Genomic DNA, 21198 nt, shown 5'->3' with positions numbered 1-21198 from the left:
TGTGCCTATCAACGACACAAAAATACATGTGTATCTGATAGCGAAATTTACTCATATGACGAGAGTATCTATATATTAATACGTGAAGCAAAAACTTTGTATCCCTTTTTACGAAAATTGCGCGGACGGAGGAGTATGAAATTTCCCACACTTATAGAGAACATAGAGAAGGAGTACAGAATGCTAATATTGTTTTTTAATTATGCATAAAAAATACATTAAATCAATAAAAAAAACATTACACATACTACCGTGTATTTTACACATACATATACTTTTCTTTACATATCTTTTGTTTATTGAGTCTGTGGTCAAATTGAGAAGAGATTAATATTGTTTGTTTTTAATATTATTTGTCTATAGTGTAGCCTTGGCGAAATCTGTGATTATAGAACAATGATGATTATAGAAATATGACAATAGAACCATAATAATGTACAAACTTGTAATTTCGATTAATTGAAGACACGAGTGGATGAAGGGGCTAAGTACCGTTTTGAGTGATTTTACATTGAATCAAGGTGTTATGTGCCCATAAACCGTATTAGACCTTAACATTCCAGGTTTAAAGGTAATTTTTAGTAATTGCTACTGGTGGTAGGACCTGGTGAGCCCGCGCGAGTAGGTACCACCGCCCCGCCTATTTCTGCCGTGAAGCAGTAATGCGTTTCGGTTTGAAGGGCGGGGCAGCCGCTGTAATTATACTTGAGACCTTAGAACTTATGTCTCAAGGTGGGTGGCGCATTTACGTTGTAGATGTCTATGGGCTCCAATAACCACTTAACACCAGGTGGGCTGTGAGCTCGTCCACGCATCTAAGCAATAAAAAAAAATGCATGTGATGAAGGAGTAATGTTCAAAGAAAAATTACAAGTAATCAAAGGTTTGAGGCCCGTTTTCTCAAACTTAACAAATTGTATAACATATCCCCTTCATCCACTCATGTCTTCAATTGTGGTCGAATTTCAACCACTGGACGAACACTAGTATTTTTTAATATCGACCTTACGGCACGCAATACGATGCTACAGGTATAGAGCCAAGCCCTTGCCTATTGCATGTACTATAAGTTAATCTGTATATGTAGAGAGGAGATGCATGTGACTAGGAGATGTACGGAAATGGTAGTGCAAGGTAGAGGGGGGAGAGGTCGACCGAAGACGACATGGATGGAGTGTGTGAATGACGATATGAGAGAGAGAGAGAGGAGTGAGGTTTTTTTATTTATTGCTTAGATGGTTCGACGAGCTCACAGCCCACCTGGTGTTAAGTGGTTAGTGGAGCCCATAAACATCTACAGCGTAAATGCGTCACCCACCTTGAGATATAAGTTCTAAGGTCTCAAGTATAGTTACGACGGCTGCCCCATCCTTCAAACCGAAACGCATTACTGCTTCACGGCAGAAATGGGTAAGGTGGTGGTACCTACCCGGGCGGACTCACAAGAGGTCCTACCACCAGTGTGTTGAGAAGACGGCTGATAGAAGAGAATAGAATAGAAAAATTCGCTGTCCCGACCCCACCTAGTGGGATAAGGTTGAGACAAAGAAGAAAAATATTTGTAACAATAAAAGAAACTTTGCATACAGTTTTTATTATACGGATCACACAGCTGGACAGTCGGCCACTTGAAATTGAGCGTTCATATATTAGCCTAGTTATTATTATATCATTTACAATTATAATTCCCTTGTTCGTATAACTGTGATAAGCTGCTAACACAGGAAGAACTGATATTCACTAAAATAACTCAATGACACGCCGTTTTGTGCGTAATTCAGATGTCGGCAAAATGTTTAAGGAGAAGTCTTTCCGTTTATTGTTTTTTTTTAATATCCATTAATGTCGGCAAAATATTTAAGGAGAAGTCTTTTCTTTTTTTTTTTAACATCCAATATTAGCACGGTCGAATCGAAATAGGCGTAGCGTATTTCTTATTTAGACAAACGCAAAAGTTAAAGCTATGCTTAACTTATGAGGTAGATTAAAAAAAATAAAAATGTACCATTCGTTACTGGTGGTAGGACCTCATGTGAGTCCGCACGGGTAGGTAACACCAACGCGCCTATTTCTGCCGTGAAGCAGTAACGCGTTTCGGTTTGAAGGGTGGGGCAGCCGTTGTAACTATACTGAGACCAAGGTGGGTGGCGCATTTACATTGTAAATGTCTATGGACTCCAGTAATCACTTAACACCAGGTGGGCTGTGAGCTCGTCCACCCATCTAAGCAATAAAAAATAAAAAAATATAAAATTTTAATAAAATCAAAAACGGACTGCCTCTGAATAAAACGACGAATATCATCGATGTGGTTCGAATCCAATTAAATATGCATTATAAAGGATAACTAGTGAACTACTGGTCGGAACTTGGTCAAATATAAATGGGAGTAGGCGAGAAACACTAGAAAAAGGTTGTGGATTAATAACCCTCTTCTTTTTTGAAGTCGGCTAAAAAGATCTGAATCGCTCCGTGGTATTGTATATTAGATTTATCTTTACACATAGAGTTTCTTTTAGGCCCTCCTGGCGGAGCCTTTGTTCGCTCAGATGTCCTGGTAAAATTGGAACGGCTTCCGGGGCACCAGTAATCCTTATATAAAAAAATATACTTTAAAAATTATAAAAATTTGAAATCATTATCTGAAAACACAAAAAACAATTTTTAAATGTATATTTAGAACTAATACGCACTATTCATAGGTAAACCACAAAATCGGTTCGTGGAAAAATATAGACAAAAAATAATAATATAATATTTTAAAAAAAAACACGCCTGTATATTCAGGCCCGCTGACCACAGACGAACCGACGTCACCACGTGACGGTGCACGCATGCCTTACACAGTAACGCTTATCTTTACGACACTCAACTATTTAGTTACTATGCCAGTGTGGTTAGTGCGAGTTTTTTAACGTTCTCGATAGCGTAAAAGTTAACTCAAATTTGTATGCAGTTGGAACAGCGCCCCTAGCGGCAAACGTAGGCAAACTTTCCACTCACTAAGCACACAGCTAAGTACTGTTCCGATTTTACTAACCAGTTCTTAGTTAATTTTAATGTAAGTAAGATATTTTTCTGTTCAATAATTTCTAATGAGCCTTTTTCTGCTGTCAACTATCCTTATTGATATAGGTATATTGAAGATACATTTACTGCTTGTGCACTACCGTCGGCCTAATGGTTAAGACGCCCGCTATAGTAGTAGCTTTTTTGTTATCTACCTAAGCTGATAGCCTTGAGAGGCTATTTCAGCGTAACCTTAACTAGTAGGTGAGCTCACGGGGCTCAAACCTGATGACGTTGCTAACACGAACCCTAGCAAGAGCCGTGCTCCGCAGAATCTACCACCGGATCGGAAACGCGACCCACTGAGAAGATCCGGCGAGAAACTCAGTGAGCTGTGTCTGTGGGTTAATTTACTCGCCGAGCCCTTCGTCGCAAGCGATGGGTTCGACGAGAACGATGACCGGTGGAAGTAGTAGCCAGCGACGCGATTATACCTGTGTAAAATTCCCGCAAGCAGGTACAAACAGGTACGCAGCAATTTTTCCTAGAAAATACGTACTTAACAAATGTTCACGATTTACTTCCACGGCGAAGGAATAACATCGTGTAATAAAAATCAGACTCACAAACTTATAATTTGCGTAATTACTGGTGGTAGGGCCTCTTGTGAGTTCGCGCGGGTCGGTACCACCACCCTGTCTATTTCGGCCGTGAAGCAGTAATGCGTTTCGGTTTGAAGGGTGGGATAGCCGTTGTACTGTTAAAAAACTGAAACCTTAGAACTTTTGTCTCAAGGTGGGTGGCGGCATTTACGCTGTAGATGTCTATGGACTCCAGTAACCACCAGATGAGTCGGGAGCTTCGTAACCACCCCTGAGCACCCGTAATATCGCAAATGATATTTTTTACCCATATGGTTTACCTTCTACCGCCAAGCCGCCTATATCTGACGCAAAGCAGTTGCAGAGTCTACGAAGATCCAAAACTGACACTTAACACCTCAACGTCCATGCGAACAATTGACCGAAAAAAAATCTTTAGACTTCATGATGGCTTCAAGTGTAATTTACCCGGCTGCCCTCACTTCATTTTCGTACAGCGTTTTATTTATTTACGAGAAAGTTCCAAACAAGCCCTCGCCGGAGACCACGTGGACCGGACGCAGGTCTGAAGCCGCGTCGGTCCCAACGTGACCGCGACGTCGCCGAAACTTCGTTGCCCCACGCACACGTTTGTTGTCGCGCGACGCTTTTAATGTGACTTTCGGTTTATATACGCGGTGTTATTACTAAATTAGGAAAGTTCTGAACGGCTTTCTGAAGGTTACGTGTAGTTTTCGAGCTGTTTCGACTGGTAGAGTAACGGACCCCGTCAATGCCAAGGGCAAGACTGTGGAGGACCTTCAAAGATTTTCACTAATGTTATTGCTATAGATCAGTAGACAAACATAGCCAATTTCACCTTGTTATCCAGTTATCCAACTGTCATCTTGGAGCCCATAGGCATCACTAGATGAGGCACGACGACTGTCTCGCTTTTTAAATTGGGACGCAATGACTGCACCGGGTTTGTTGGCGGGATGTACATATCTTTCTGTGTGGGATTTTAAACGCCTTTCCCGTAGACTAGCGCGAGGACCAGCTGTCTACATGGACCTCAGAAATTACCGGTAATTACGTAATTATGTAAACTAGTGGTCCCGCAGTAGTCGAAATTCGACTTTAATTAATTGAATTATAAGTTTAAACATTATGCTTTTACTGTCAAACACTAAGTATACTTCTATAATATAGTCACAGATTTCGCCAAAACTGCACTATAGATAAATAATATTAAAGGCAAACAATATTATATCTATTCTCAATTTGACCACAGACTTTAAACAATAACAAAAATTTGACATTTGACAGTAAACAAAGAGTATATTTTTATGTTTGTGTTGTCTCAAATACTTGCTAGTATGTATAATGTTTTTTTTTTATTGATTTAATGTATTTTTTAGACATAATTAAAAAAAAATAGTATTCTGCACTTCTTCTCTATATTCTTTATAAGTATAGGAAACTTCATACTGCTCCGTCCACGCAATTTTCGTAAAAAGGGATACAAAGTTTTTGCTTCACGTATTAATAATTATATAGAATAGTTCAAATCACGTCATTTATTCGGCAATTCCCTGAAAATTTTTCCTGGATTTAATTACAGCGGACGTCTGGTATAGCGATGTTTATATACACAAAATATCATCGGTGACCTTCAAGAATCGATGTGCCTTGACTTAAGGACATAGGACTTAACGGCCGTCTGGCGTAGTGGTAAGTGACATGGTCACAACACACGGGGGTCACGGGTTCGAATCCCGCCAAGGGAAAATATTTATATGGTAAATATACTTAAATGGCTTTTCCAGGGTTATGGATGTATATTAAATATATGTATGTGTATAATAAAAATCTTACATTTATTTCCGTTATCAGGTACCTGTAACACAAGTTCTTTACGAGCTTATCACGGGACCAGTTAACGTGGCGTGATTGTAAATATTTATTTATTATTATTATTTATAGTTACGTGTTCAAAATTCTATAAGTGATAAAACCGATTAAGGATGACCCGCGCCGACGCGGTGTTGGGAAAGAGGCGGAGAAATTTCTTTTGGTCATATTTTTTTTCGGGATATTCGCAAGGCTTCCCTATCCGGTTCAACTTTATCCGGGGTGCACGTTTCGGTCGCATTCCGTCCCGTCACGTGGAGTCGAGCATGAGGGCCAACTGCGAAACAGCTTTTTGACAATTGCGATATTTCCCTAAACGAAATGAGGCCGTTGTTATTCCTTCGTTAGTAGCTCGTTCGTTTTGTTTTGAATTCTGGAAGCTTCGAACGTAATACGAAGGCGGTAAAAAGGAATGAGATTATTTGGAATTTTTTTTAAAAGCGCTACATCTAATATTGTATGCTATCCTGGTACATAAAACGAATTGCTTACTGGTTTTAGGACGTTTTGTGAGTGGTACCACTGCCCTGCCTGTTTCTGCCGTGAAGCAGTAATACGTTTCGGTTTGAAGGGTAGGGCAGCCGTTGTACTGTAAAAACTCGTCGAAGTCGTCGTGGCCTAAAGGATAAGACGTCCGGTGCATTCGTTGTTGCGATGCACCGGTGTTCGAATCCCGCAGGCGGGTACCAATTTTTCGAATGAAATACGTACTTAACAAATGTTCACGATTGACTTCCACGGTGAAGGAATAACATCGTGTAATAAAAATCAAACCCGCAAAATTATAATTTGCGTAATCACTGGTGGTAGGACCTATTGTGAGTCCGCACGGGTAGGTACCACCGCCCTGCCTATTTCTACCGTGAAGCAGTAATGCGTTTCGGTTTGAAGGGTGGGGCAGCGGTTGTACTGTAAAAACTGAGACCATATCTCAAGGTAGGTGGCGGCATTTACGGGTCTATGGGCCCTGGTGACCACTTAACATCAGGTGGGCCGTGAGCTCGTCCACCAACATAATCAATTAAAAAAATCTGTGACCTAAACATTGCCATAAAAATCCTAGCCATTGGCGGCTTGGATTTTTATGGCCAATTAAATTATTAATGGATGTTACTCTAGTATATTTATCACTTTTTTTTTTCATGTACAATAAAATTACGATTGTAATTGCTATATACACCTATGGTTTAAAAAAAATGTAGGTCCGAATCGAGAACCGTGTGGTCAATTTCACAATTCGATATCAAATTCATTTTCATAGTCACAGGAATCATGTAGACACGTCATTATGAACATTAAATCGATTTACACAACCAGTAAATAATACAATTTTATTTGCCACTTCTGAAACATCAACACCACGTCGGTTAGGCTTCTTGAAGTCGTCGTGGCCTAAAGGATTAGACGTCCGATGCGTTCGTATCTAGCGATGCAACAGTGTTCGAATCCCGCAGGCGGGTACAAATTTCTCTAATGAAATACGTACTTAACAAATGTTCACGATTGACTTCCACGGTGAAGGAATAACATCGTGTAATAAAAATCAAAACCGCAAAATTATAATTTGCGTAATCACTGGTAGTAAGACCTCTGCCTATTTCTGCCGTGAAGCAGTAATGCGTTATATCTCAAGGTGGGTGGCGCGTTTACGTTGTGGATGTCTATGGGCTCCAGTAACCACTTAACACTAGGTGGGCTGTGAGCTCGTCCACCCATCTATAAATAAATATAAATAAATAAATACTTTAAACAATACTTTAAAACTCTAACAAAAATCCATACGCTTACAGGAATATTAACAGACAACTATTATTTTACGCGATATTTATATATATATAAAAAAAACTATACTGAAGTGGCCACTCGTAAATTTAGGGCAACTTGTGATAACAGTGACACACATACCACTATCAGTGCAAACAAACAAACATATCTCATTGATACTTTCGTATTGAGACAGGCATACTTAAAGAAGAAAATAAGTTTTCAATCATTTATTGGCAGGGCGAGTTTGTGATCATTGGGACAGTCGTCACATAGCGAATTTGAGAGATTTTGTACAATCCCACACGATGGTTTAGTATTACCAGATTTTTCATTACAGACTACTTCATTCTAAGCAATAAGCCAAATGGACATTACACATAGAGCCTTCATTTCGCGCAAAACAGAAATGACAACATGAATCCAGACTGCTGATTTTATACCGACTCCGACGTTGTCTTAGAGAAAATTGATGAATTTTCGTTGTAAGGTTTCTGAGTTCTAACCACATTAACCCAGGTTAACCAAAAACTGGCTCATCCAACACAATAAACAATCTATTCAGAACAATGATTTAAGACTAAAAATCGTTGATTCTATTCTTGTAACTCAAAGTTTTAGATCAACTCTCTAAATAAAACTAATTCTAAAAATGCTCACAAAATTGACATACAACTTAATAGAACTGATCACGATTTTGAATGTCTGTTTTTTCTTTTGTCTGTAATTTTTCGACTGTAAGTACATTTTTGTCTAGCGGTCAAAGAGCGAATACACATTTTTATCTCGATTTCTAAACCTTTTTTCATTTTTATCTGAACGGGCGCTCTTAAAAACAACCCGACGGAAAATTGATTAACGGAACCCAAATATCATATTATTATTCGTATGTCCTTTCAAAGCGGAACCCAGTAGTATTTAGGGCAGATTTTATATTACGCGCTACCAGTAATGGCTTGTTTAAACAACTCAAAGATTCCCTGATCCACTCCTCAGATCCGTCAATCAGGGACATTGTCAATCAATCATAACTTCCATCTATGTAAAAAAATAACGTATTATTTAATAAAATAGTTATTTATAAAACAATGCGGAACTCTAAAAAAAATATCGACTGAGTCGAGAAATTTTTCAGATATTTCTCAGATCATACAACTAGATTGAAATCTATATATATATAAATGAATTGCTGTTCGTTATTCTCGCTAAAACTCCAGAGCGGTTGGACCAATTTGGCTAATTTTGGTCTTGAATTATTTGTGGAAGTCCAGAGAAGGTTTAAAAGCCAGATAAATATGAAAATGCTCGGAATTAAATAAAAATAACAATTTTGTTTTTCCTTTGATGTATCCCCCGTCGGACGGATTCCTTTTGTTTGTTTTAAGTTCATTTTATACAAAAGTTTAGCTCTTTTATTTCTCGATTAAGGCACTACGAAGTCTGCCGGGTCAGCTAGTTTAAAATAAAAATTATTTGTGCACATTTCTATTCGATCGATGATTCATATCGTTCGATCGTCACGATAAAATTGTCGTATCGTATCTGAGTTGGTACAAATAAAAATAGAACCATTTAAATATGAATTCACATTTAATTGGTTATTTTTGTAATTTTGTAAAGTTATAATGCTGTTGGACATTTACGATAAATTGTCGTCACGACATTATCACATTCCCTTTGAATGTCACGAGAAAAATTGACGTCGCGACCTCATGGAAATAAACCGCAGACATATTATCAGTGCATTCCTATAGAATCACATTAGTCATATGTTGATCCGTTTTATCTATAAGAATACATTTATGATATTGTTTTAGTGAATAAAATGGAAAATTCTAGAACTTGATTCTCGTAATGCTGGATACGATGTGGTTTTTGGTGGTAGGACGTCTTGTGAGTCCGCACGGGTAAGTACCACCATCCTGCCTATTTCTGCCGTCAAGCAGTCATGCGTTCCGGTTTGAAGGGAGGGTTGTACTGTAAAAGCATATACTTAGAAGTTAGTCTCAAGATGGGCGACAGCATTGAAGTAGTTGACGTCTATCGGCCCCCAGTGACCACTTACCACCAATTGGGCCGTGAACTCGTCCATCTATGCTAGAAAATAAAAAAATAGTGCCAATATAAATAATTTTATGATATCTTCGATTTTCCAAAGTTAAAGAAATTATAATACTTGCAATAATGGCAACGATTCGTTTTTTTTTAATTTGTCTCTGACCTCATCAATGTCTACAGAGTCGGTTAAATATTAAATCTAAAATGTGATCCATAGCCTTAAACCACGGAATTTATCTGAATTATTCTTTGTTGGCGTCGTTGAAAGATTGCACTCTTGTTGAAGACTACAATGTTTTGTCATCAGAATTCCTCGTAGGATAATGATCAACATCCAATAATTAGGTCATTAGCATTTGATAAACCATACGTACAATCAGCGTATCGAACGCTACGAGAAAATAGTTGGAATACTTCATAAATTTATTTATAGGCTTTAAAAGAAAAGAATACAAAAGGAAAGTCAGAAGTCGCCGTGGCCTAACAGATAAGACGCCCCGTATCGGCTGATGCGACTGTGTCAGTGTTGAAATCCCGCAGTCAGACACAAATTGTTCCCAATTGAGGTGTAGCATTGTATAAAGGCCGTCAGCACAAAGTTGGCCTAAGATTTTCGCCACCACCCTGCTTATTTCTGCCGTGAAGCAGTAATGCGTTTCGGTTTGAAGGGTGGGGCAGCCGCTGTAACTATACTTGAGACCTTAGAACTTATGTCTCAAAGTGGGTGGCGCATTTACGTTGTAGATGTCTATGGGCTCCAGTAACCACTTAACACCAGGTGGACTGTGAGCTCGTCCACTCATCTAAGCAATAAAAAAAATGATGACTTCGGATTGAATATTCATGGTCCCCTATCAATGGACATGGGAGGATACTGGAGAAGATTAGCTAATGACATAGCAGCTAGAGAAAGCTGGACTCGTCGCTCGCTATCCTGTCTGATGGGCGGAGGAATAGTATATCAGGAATAGTATATAATAGGAATAGTATCACTTATGTGAAGTGACGCAGTTTGGTGATCCGATTTCTCAGGGTGGAGGATTTTTGCGATTATGGTCTCCGGTAATTATTTAACACAAAGAGTTCTGTGAGTTCATTCCTTTTTCTAACTTAACAAAAAATCTTTTTATAAATAGTAAATTCTTAACTAAGTAACCTTGATGTTCTTCGTCAGTGGAGGTGAGTGACGGTTTATCGTTTCTGCAAAAGGTCATGCGTTGATGTCTATTATTCGCGCGAGCTTTTCGCGAACTTTCCCTTGTACTTTTCTTTGACTTGAAGCTTTTGACTCACTTTGAATTGGAGGTCTCTGTAACAGCTCTTATACGTTCATGCTTACAGTTATCAAATCAAATCAAAATAAATAAATAAATTATTCATCATAAATGAAAGTACATACTTGTTGAACGTCAAAAAGAACTACCGCCAATTCACAAAAACTAACCTCCGTCCTAAGAAGAGCTGGCAAGAAACTCAGCGGGCATGTCTTTTTTTTTTAAATAATAGTTTTTTTTAAATAGATTTTGTTTAAATATTCATTTTTACAATGAGTATTATAATGTAACTATTATTGCAATATTGAAATGCCCGGAGCGAGCAACTCATTCCCTCTTTGTGCAATCACGCATGTGGTTCGGCGGTATAGTGTTTGTCTTTTAGAAGGTCGCAGGTTCGATACTGAGTAAGTGCCCCTGTTTTTAGGTTTTTCTGAAAGTCATGTTTATTATACACTTAGCATTGTGCTATTTAGTAACCACGGTCCAAGGACATCGATCCAATTTCAATACGCTTTTATTAACTTCATATGTATTTTTATTATGTAACGGAATCTTTGAATGCCTTAACACCTTACAAATATTTTGGGTATACTGATAATTTGTAGGGAGAATGAAATAGAATAATAATAAAGAAATACAGTGCGAAATGATTTTGATTCTCTTCAAAATGTCGGATTAACTAAACATAAGGCCGGGGTTCCAATTGTAGCGGATTACGGCTATTTGCTGCTGGGCCGCTTCGTAGCCAAACTAGACAGAATATGCGGGCTTACGTTAGTATCTACGCAAAATTTATTTATTACACTTCAAGTAATATTTACATTGACGGACTTAATATCTAAGGCATTATTGATCAGTCAATAGACACAGCTCACTGAGCTTCTCGTCGGATCTTCTCAGTGAGTCGCGTTTCCGATCCGGTGGTACATTCTGCAAAGCACTGCTCTTTCTATGGCCAGTGTTAGCAACACTCCCGGTTAGAGCTCCGTGAGCTCACTTACACGTCAAGGAGAAGCTGAAATAGCCTCTCAAGGCTATCAGCATAGGTAGAGCAAAAAAGGTAGGAGCATTGAAATGAAAAATTAAATTTGAAGAATTATAATTCCGATCTTATTTGAGTCTGATAACCGAATCTTATCAAATTTATAATCGTGATCTTATCGTCGTCTTATTCTATGACCAGACGAAAGATCGTTTCTTATGTTCCTTCAATAAATTGGACGACAAGTTTTTCCTTCATACATAATTAATGTTCGTATTATATAAGGCGCGACACGTGCGAACGCGTGGGACGACGCGCCTCAAATGACAACATTGACTGCATCACCGCGTCGCACTTTCACTGTGTTATAGAATAGCTGCTTATATGTAGAAGGCTCATTACACTTGAATTCGATAAACGATATTGATGCCAGATCTGAAAGTTCGGATATCCTTTTGATCTTTACAATTAGTACTATTCAAATTAAACTTAATTTAAAAATATTCAAGCCTTATTTTATTTTAATACTGTAACATGCAAACAGAGCTTACTTCCCTTTTTCCACTGTATTCAAACGACTTATGAGTCATATTGCAGTGACGTCGGCGATGGACTTATGACCTTTTGGTTCTATGACTTTATTTAGTGTTTATCTCAGACGCACGGCATAGTTACGGGTAAAACTTGCGTATGACTAAGCCATGCTCATACTAACCAGTAAATATAATTGTAAACGGTAATTAATTAGGAAGACTTCTTAAATCTAGAAATAGTGTAGTCATCAACGGTGCTTTTAGGAATCTCACGCACCGGTAACCATTCTCGTCAAAGCTGTCGCTTGTGACGAAAGCTTCCGCGTGTAGACTAGCCCGTAGACATAGCCCACTGAGTTTCTCGCCGGATCTTCCCATTGGGTCGCGTTTTCGATCCGGTAGTAGATTCTGCGAAGCACTGCTCTTGCTAGAGTGAGTGTTAGCAACGTTATCTGGTTAGAGACCCGAGAACTCGCCTACTCGCTAGGTACGCTGGCATAGTCTCTCAAGGCTACCTACCAGCTTTGACATCAAACTTAATACCAGTATGCCGGATGCCACATTACACAAAAACTCGAATATTTCAAACGAACCTGCCGCATCTGCGCTGTCTATTCTATGTCGATCATACGTGATGCACAGTAGGCGTGTCATTATTTTTGTGTGACGTGATTACGTCATCACTCGCGCTGGTCTGATGACAGTGACGCGTCGATACAAAAATTATGTGAACTCCGATTTCTCGGGGCGTCCGCTTATAAAATATACGTTAGAAATTTTCGGAGAATATAAGTTCAGCAGTAGACATCGAGGTTAGCTGTGATATTACAGAGGTCAACGAGAGACGGTAACCATACGCCATCAGGTGGGCCATAGACACGTATGTCTACAGTGGAGATATAATTAAAAAAACCACTAAACCTATTCTTATTCGATTCTTGCATTCATGATTTTTGTTAAAAAAAAGGGGTTAGAAAAAAACTAGCAATAGATTATCCATAACAATACTAATTTATAACATACTAATATTTACTAATCTATGTATTGTACTGTGTATAATATTATAGATGTAAAAGTTTGTATGTTTGTTGTTTAATGGCGTAAAAATTATTGAATGTATTTGAATGAAATTTCGAACAAAGATACTTTATAAATATCTTATAACCTAGATTAACATATGGGACAATTTTTATCATGGATAAGAATATAATAAATTAATTGGATTTGCTTAAAATTAATTGGCACATATGTTTGAGAGTGAAGACATCGCTTGAGAATGGCTTGACCGATTTTTTGTTGTGCCGACGCTAAGTTCAAAGTTTATATCGGCATTATCATCATCAGCATCAGCCCACAGTCGTCCACTGCTGGACATAGGCCTCTCCCAATCTACACCACTGAGCCTGGTCTCGGCTTTCCTCATTCACCTCTTGCTGTCCACTTTTTGAGGTCATCGCACCACCTAGCCAGTGGGCGTCCCACGCTACGTCTTCCCTTGCTTGTATAGAATACTTTTTTTTAAATCCACGCGATAATTTTTATATACCGTGCGACAGTCACAGCGGAGTGAAATCTGTTTTGGAATAATGGAAGTATTCCGGCTTTATTCAATATGTATCTCCTCAAGTTATTAACTACTTCCTTACCGATCATTTGTCCCTAGTAGATCAATTTCTGATTTTCCTCCTCTGATTTTCCTTTCTCGAGGGTTCGTGCTACATACTTAGTACTATTAATTATTAGAATAATTATGTTATTTCGGTTTTATTCAGTATGTATCTCCGCAAGTCATTAATACTTCCTTGTCGCTCATTTGTCCCTAGTAGATCAATTTCTGATTTTCCTCCGTTAATCCTTTCTCAAGGGCTCGTTCGTGCCTTTTAGGCCGCCTTTCGCCTTTTTGAACTGTCTATGGAACTGATAGCCCACTAAGTTTCTCGCCGGATCTTCTCAGTGAGCACGTTTCCGATCCGGTGGCAGATTCTGCGAAGCAATACTCTTGCTAGGGCTAGTGTTAGAGTCTTAGCAACATCATCAGGTTAGAGCCCCATGAGCTCACCTACTCGCCTGATTATGCTGACATAACGTAAGTGGATGGAAAAAACGTCGTGGCGAAAAATAATGTAAAAAAAACTGTTAATATCTCTCGAGTATAAGTAAAGATTCTAGCTACCATAGACACCGATCTTTTTTGACACTTTAAGATTATAGTGGAATAAACAATTCACATGCGTACCTTAGAATCGTTATCGTTACATTGAAATTTTGGGTATTTATATGAAAACAATTGTTGATAGAAAAAAAGAAGCATTATTTATACCAAATTTCTTAACGATTTAATCTATTTATTTATTTTTTATTTATTTATGTACACACAGAAAAGAAGACATAGTACAGAGTAATAGGAAAATTATGTACAAAGGCACTGCTTATTTCTTTAAGAAATCTCTTCCAGCAGACCTGCGAGAGGATAATCTACTGCACAATTATGTATTTTGATAATAGCGACAACCGATCCTGAGATTACTTGTTTTTCATATTTATATTACGATCTCTCAGAACATCGTGATTCAATTTAGACACAAGGTCGAACTAAAAATAACCGCTAAAACCTCTTAGTGTCTCAAAACGTAACTCTATTTATAGCTTCTTTATCAACAGCTATTTAAAATATGAACCATAACGCGAACAAGTCGATCTTGTTGTACAAAATTACGCCGCATGAGAAACGCCATGAACTCAAAAGTTGTTCACAACTAGAGGACTCATAAAAAAATCACATAGCACGGGTTCAACGCCCTCGGGTCGGCACCCGAAAGCGGGTAATGCACTCGTGTGCATACTCGACCGGGATAGCCGATAGCGTATACCATTTTATGTTACTTTCTTTTATATTATGATCCCCTGGTACTTCGGATACACGCGGCATTGTTCACATTTCGTGCTTTCATTCTTTAAATTATTTAAAGAAAAACAATAATTTCAGTAAAATTACATCAAATTAAAACAATTTAAAGTATTTACAATATATTTTTAACTTTTACTTTACGTGCTTTGATAGTAAGTAATTCTGACATAACCTATTTACATACCTGCTTTTTATTATTTCTATTCAAAAATCGAAATACAATGAATTTACTTTCAAAGGAGATCGTGGCTATCTTCCCTACAAAATAGCCCTATCAAGTGCTTGTAAAAGATAACCTTAAGCGATCCTATTGACACCAATATCTTGAACAACATCGGATGTGTAATTCGGCAATATCAAAAATCAAACCATGAATCGCCTCTAAATCATAAAGATTGCACAAAAACCGAGTGATCTTTAAATCTATGCCAATGTGAATAGATAGGTATTGCCGCTTCGCACGGCATACTTTCTACTAACATTCAACTTTAGACGTCAGATATTAGTGTGAATATGATGTAACTCAGTGGGACATTAGGTTTTTGGGGCTGTTACGTAAACAGATTTTGGAGTTGCATAACCTGTGAAAGTGTGTCAGCAATCTTCCGTGATTATGCAATGGCTGACACTGTTTTCGGACCATGGGTTTTTGAGCTCCGTTAATAGTATGTAGGTCTGTGGCGGTCAATTCGTGTTACGAATCGCGCCAAAACCCCGAAATATTTATTAGGTAAGAATTTTGCTCACTTCCTACTTACGATGGTTGTGATTTTTGCATCGAATAACAATGAATCGGTCGATTACAAATTCTTTTAGTGATTAAAGTATTGTATATTTTCGGTTACCAACAAATTCGCGGTTCCAATGTTTTAGCTGTTATTGTTTATTAAGTCCTGGTACATTAATTTCTTTTCTCCATTTGTCACCTAATTATTTAGCAGATTGTTAAGGTTTGCCATATTGTTTTGTTCTTTGAAGACTTCTTGCGTTTCTCTAACGATACCTTTTCTGTTTTGCTTCAGATGGAGTCATACAGCGGAGCCTCATGGACGCCTCCGTGTGATAAAAGTATTAACTAAACTCGATGCAAACGACAAGTTTAGTTAAAGAAATTATAACTATGTGATTTTTACTGTTTACTTTTATTTTATTATTTACATATACATGGTTAGGTTATACAGCGGATAAGTTTTTTTGTTAATCGAGGCTAAAAAGTTAAGAGAATCATCTTGTTTTTTACTTACTTATCGTTGTATGTGACCAGCGAGTCTTCGGCCTAAAGAAGTGATCTCAAAAGTGTTGGCCGGTGGACGAGTTGCTCTCGCACGATCACTGCCATTGTAAACAAAACCCTGTCTATGACAACGCAGAGTCTGATTTTCACCGCGCATCATATCATTTCATAATAGCCAAAACGATGCTAGTTTAGCTAAATTTTCAACAGATCGACCACAATCGTAAAACGTACGTACAGATTTGTTTAGACAACAAAAAATCACGCAATATTTCATAGGTCTATTTGTTTCAGTCATGCATTCATGAATATTGAGACTGATATTATATACATAATAATAATGAGCAGTTCAAAGAATGTTTGTACATTGTTGGTCAAAGAAAAATGACTGAGATGATAATGGAAAATTTATAAAAAGAAAAATATATAACTTTTGATATCCTGTTTCCCTCTATTAGATGATAAGAATATTTTATATTGTAAATAGATTAATTTAGTCCTTAATGTAAATTGGTTGTATATAATATTGGATCAGTTATCGAATGTTTTTTTCCATAGAATAATTGTTTTTTCTTCTTCTTTTCTGGCAAGGGTTAAATAGTTTTCCGTCTTATGATATTAATGTGAATTAATAGGCATATCACTTTAGTATAACAAGTAAGAACACCTATTACTACACTATTTACTAGGTACCAAATGCCAATTACGCATCTGTCCTAAAACTTCATTAGATATTTCTAAATCGACTTTCTTTCCCGTAACTTTATTGTTGATACCTTCTTAACTTTTATTATTATTTAAATTAATGTATATAATTGTACGTTTAACGCTAAGCGATTGAATTAAAATATTAACTATTAATTATTTTTTTGTTGAAGTCTTAAAATTTTTATTCCTATTAATGTACCTTCGTGTTTTTTTTTTGTTACGTATTTCTTCTATATTGATAAGATTTTTGACGTAAAAGGGACACTTTTGTTTCGATTAGTTAATGTTTTGCTACTTAATATAGCGGGTCGCTAGCTACAAGCGCGGTTTGTAGATTTCTTATCACACATTTTATTGTTAAATGAAAAATGTAGGGCGTCATTTAAAAAAAAACAATTGAGTTATTTTTCTGACGTCCCTTCCGAAACGGGTCCTGAAACATTTAGTTACCAAACTGAATCCTACAAGTCTAATGATTAAGATTTTAAATCTACACACTGACACAAAAATATCTACGAGTATTGCCTGTGTAACGATAATACCTGATCCGGAATAGGTAGTATTTGACAGTTCTGTTATAGAAATGTCACTCTACAATTTTTATTTTTTTCAAACTAATTCTACGGATGGATGGTATTATATTATTTTTTATTTTATTTTGTGAAGTGTGTAGATTAATTTTATAGGTTCACTCCGTCCTAATACGACCTGTTTGTAATGCATATAAATAAAATGGAACATGTCATATTTTTGTAACGCCACTCACTACGAGGCGAGCTAACTTTCTGGCCTTATAGAAAGAAAATATTTTTACAATGTAACGTCTGAGGCTCATACAGATATACAAAAATGTTTGTTATTTTATTTGTTATATATTATTATCAATTTATACTCTAATATTGACTATTTTTACGTTTTATTATTTTTGTGTTTTATTTTCCTAACTTTTCGTCCACATGGTGCTACAAGATTAAATCTTTCCATTTCTGAGCCAAAGACAGATAGATTGTCCAATAATTAGAATTTTACAAAAACATAAATATATTCAGAGAACTTTTGAGATAAAATATTTTTGCTAGACAAATGTATATTACAGAATGTAGATAAAACATTTGATACTAAATTATATTAATTCTACTTATTTTCTGTCTCTTTCGCACTTACGAATGTCTCGGATTAAGAAGAGAGACGCATGTACATTCTCAGTTACATAAACAAATGTCTACTTATTTTTTATTTGAAAAAAAAACCGCATAATCATTATGATTATTGTATAAGAAGGAGGTCTCATGATCTCCGACAATAATTAGTAATAAGTGGAAATTCTATTGATGTTATAGGTGCAATTATATTTAATATATAAATATTTAATGATTTTCTTCGCTTTTATTTATTCCCGCGTCAAAATTTTACTAAAAACTAAAATAACAGTGGTCCGGAGGTTTGCTCTTCAAAAAGAAAATGTTTGTTTTTGCATAATGTGTCCAGTAAGTACACTCACTCGTGGATGCAGACAAGCAAGGAAAAAGTTACAGGCCAAAGTGATTTTTGTAACCAGCAGGGGCTCCGGAACGCTCTACTTTTGGGCGGTGCTTCATAGACAGTTCTTCTATTTGGAGTCAAAGTGACGAAATAGGCGACTCTTTCGAGTGCAATTTGGAGACCAGATCAGAACCCCACACGATCTGACGGGGGATAATAAGGCGAGAAGACTTCGATCTAATGAAACTTCAGTTGGAACTCTTTCATTTTATGACCCCCAGGTACAATACGTTTCTATTAAATGAAAATACTAGCGATTTTTTATTGTTGGACTTACCTGATGATGAGTGGCGACCGATGCTAGTGGATATCAGCAATGCCAGTGAGCACAGCCCGGCCGCTGTCTACGAATTTCTATTGACATGTCAATTTTACTGACGGTAGGACCTCTTGTGAGTCTATTTCTGCCGTGAAGCAGTAATGCGTTTCGGTTTGAAAGGTGGGGCAGCCGTTGTAACTATACTGAGATCTTAAATTCAAAATTTTCAAATCAAAATCATTTATTTCAACTTAAGATGTCAGTATGACACAATTGTTGAATGTCAAAATATAAATAACTAGCGACCCGCCCTCGCTTCGCTTCGGAAACATTAAAACACACATGAAACAAAAAAAAAAAAAAAGTAGCCTATGTTCATCAGGGACAGTGTCGGCTTCTAATGGAAAAATAATTTTTCAAATCGGTCCAGTAGTTTCGGAGCCTATTCGAAACAAACAAATCTTTCCTCTTTATAATATTAGTATAGACAATGTTAACTCTACCACCGGTTCCAAAAAAAGCCACAGTCCTGAGAAGAACCGGCGAAACAAAATCAGCGGGCTTTTTTTTGTTCTTTCTCAAATATTTTCTTTTTTTTTTTAAATAAATAAAAATAATAATAATGAAAAATGAAAAGGCCAGGAGCAAACGCCTCATTCCCACGTAGTGCCATCTAGTAAATAATCCTTAACTTTTTAATATGCCTTGTTGCACAAACGTTCCTTGACAGTTTTCTTAAATCTATCAACAGGTAGTAATTGAACGTTTAGTGGGATCTTGTTGAAAAGTTGTACACCCAGCCCCCTAAAAGTGTTGCTTATTTTCTTAATTCGAGCCGCGGGCAAGAGAAGAACTTATATCTCAAGGTGGGTTGCGCATTTACGTTGTAGATGTCTATGGGCTCCAGTAACCACTTAACACCAGGTGGGTTGTGAGCTCGTCCACCCATCTAAGCAACAAAAAAAAATAGTAGATTGATGAGCTCGCGATCCACCTCGTGCTAAGCTTACTGAAGCCTACAGACGAAACAGAATACTTTAAATTGAATATTATAGTTAGGTATTATATTCTTTAGAATGGAATATAGTTTGAGGTCACCGTCGACGCCCAAGACACGATCTTACCTTGATCCTTGCATCAGACCCTTGCATCAGACGCCTTCAACTCTAACACAGGGAGCAGGCTAAGGAACCCCAGTAACCACACTCGTCCAACTCGGCAAAAAGTTTGACGTGCAACCTAACCCATGCCATGCATCAGCCTGCTGAGTTTCTCGCCGGATCTTCACAGCGAATTGCGATTCCTATTCGGTAGTAGATTCATTCGCGAAGCAGCAGCCCTTGAGTTGTTAAGCCTCCTTTGGAGGGGCTCGGGCAGCTATCAGCAAATCCCACCCCTCCTGGCTCAGCCCTTGTTCGTCCACCTGCCCTGGTAAAAATGGAGAGACCTCCGGGCCACCAGTAATCCCTCCTTCATAAAAAAATATATATATTTTAAACTAGAAGTTGATAGGATGATTGGACCGCAGCTCTGATACTTAGGGTTGTATCATATAAATTAAATATTTTCAACGTTTTATTGTCTATACGATCCTGTTAGCTAAATTTACTGTTTGGCGCAAAAATGCTTAGAATGTCGAAAAACGAGTCAAGATATCTAATTTTATAATCAATTTTCAAGCGTTATTAAAAATTGTTGGCGAGTTGCAAATTAATTGAAGCTAAATTATAAAGAAACCAATTTCGCTGCCGTTTGCACCTTATATGTCATTGTCACCTTATTTGCAACATTGACGTCACGGAGACATGTGGAATGCCAATTGGGGTGATCCATGTGGATGGGCAAATGAGTTGAGATGGGAGGCCAAGCCTCAGTGGTTGGTTTCTTCGTCTTCTTCTCAATCGTGTCACTCTTGACAGAGTGGTCGTGATCGTCATGTAGTGTTGGAAGGGGCAGACTTGATGCGTCTCACGATGTCCCGCCATCTCTCCCTGCTCGAAGCCATTCTACTGCACTCATTTAGGGGACCTCCAACTGCAGTTTTAAGTTTTTTTAGGTGGTTGAAATGGACGAAATTTCTCAGATGTCCAAATGAGTGTGATATTCGACTTGCGGTGTATATAAGCTACACTAAGTGGTAATGCAGACTCGTCTATTTCTCAATCGCATAAGTTTTTTCTCTCTCATTTTTTCCTACCTAAGGCTGATAGCCTTGAGAGGCTATTTCAGCTTCACCCAAACGTGTAGATGAGCTCACGGGGCTCAAACCGGAAGTGTTTATAACACTAACGCTAACAAGAGCAGTGCTTCGCTGAATCTACCACCGGATCGAAAACGCGACCCACAGAGAAAATCGGGCGAGAAACTCAGTAGGCTGTGTCTGTGTGTTAATTTACTCGTATAGCCCTTCGTCGCAAGCGACGGGTTCA

At 37.6% G+C, this 21198-nt stretch overlaps 1 protein-coding gene across 1 annotated transcript in view; it reads left to right on the top strand.

Moving 5' to 3' along the window:
* C/EBP (chorion specific C/EBP) overlaps window positions 1-16614 on the top strand; it is a 38565-nt gene extending 21951 nt beyond the window's left edge. The window contains exon 2 of the mRNA XM_028173695.2: window positions 16049-16614. The gene's annotated coding sequence lies outside the window, so the exon portion shown is untranslated. The remainder of the gene's footprint in view (window positions 1-16048) is intronic.
* Window positions 16615-21198: the final 4584 nt, after the last annotated feature.

Source organism: Bombyx mandarina, chromosome 20, assembly GCF_030267445.1.
Source record: "Bombyx mandarina strain Sakado chromosome 20, ASM3026744v2".
NCBI lineage: Eukaryota > Metazoa > Arthropoda > Insecta > Lepidoptera > Bombycidae > Bombyx > Bombyx mandarina.
The sequence above is the reverse complement of the archived record's forward strand: the minus strand, read 5'-3'. Positions and strand labels throughout refer to the sequence as shown.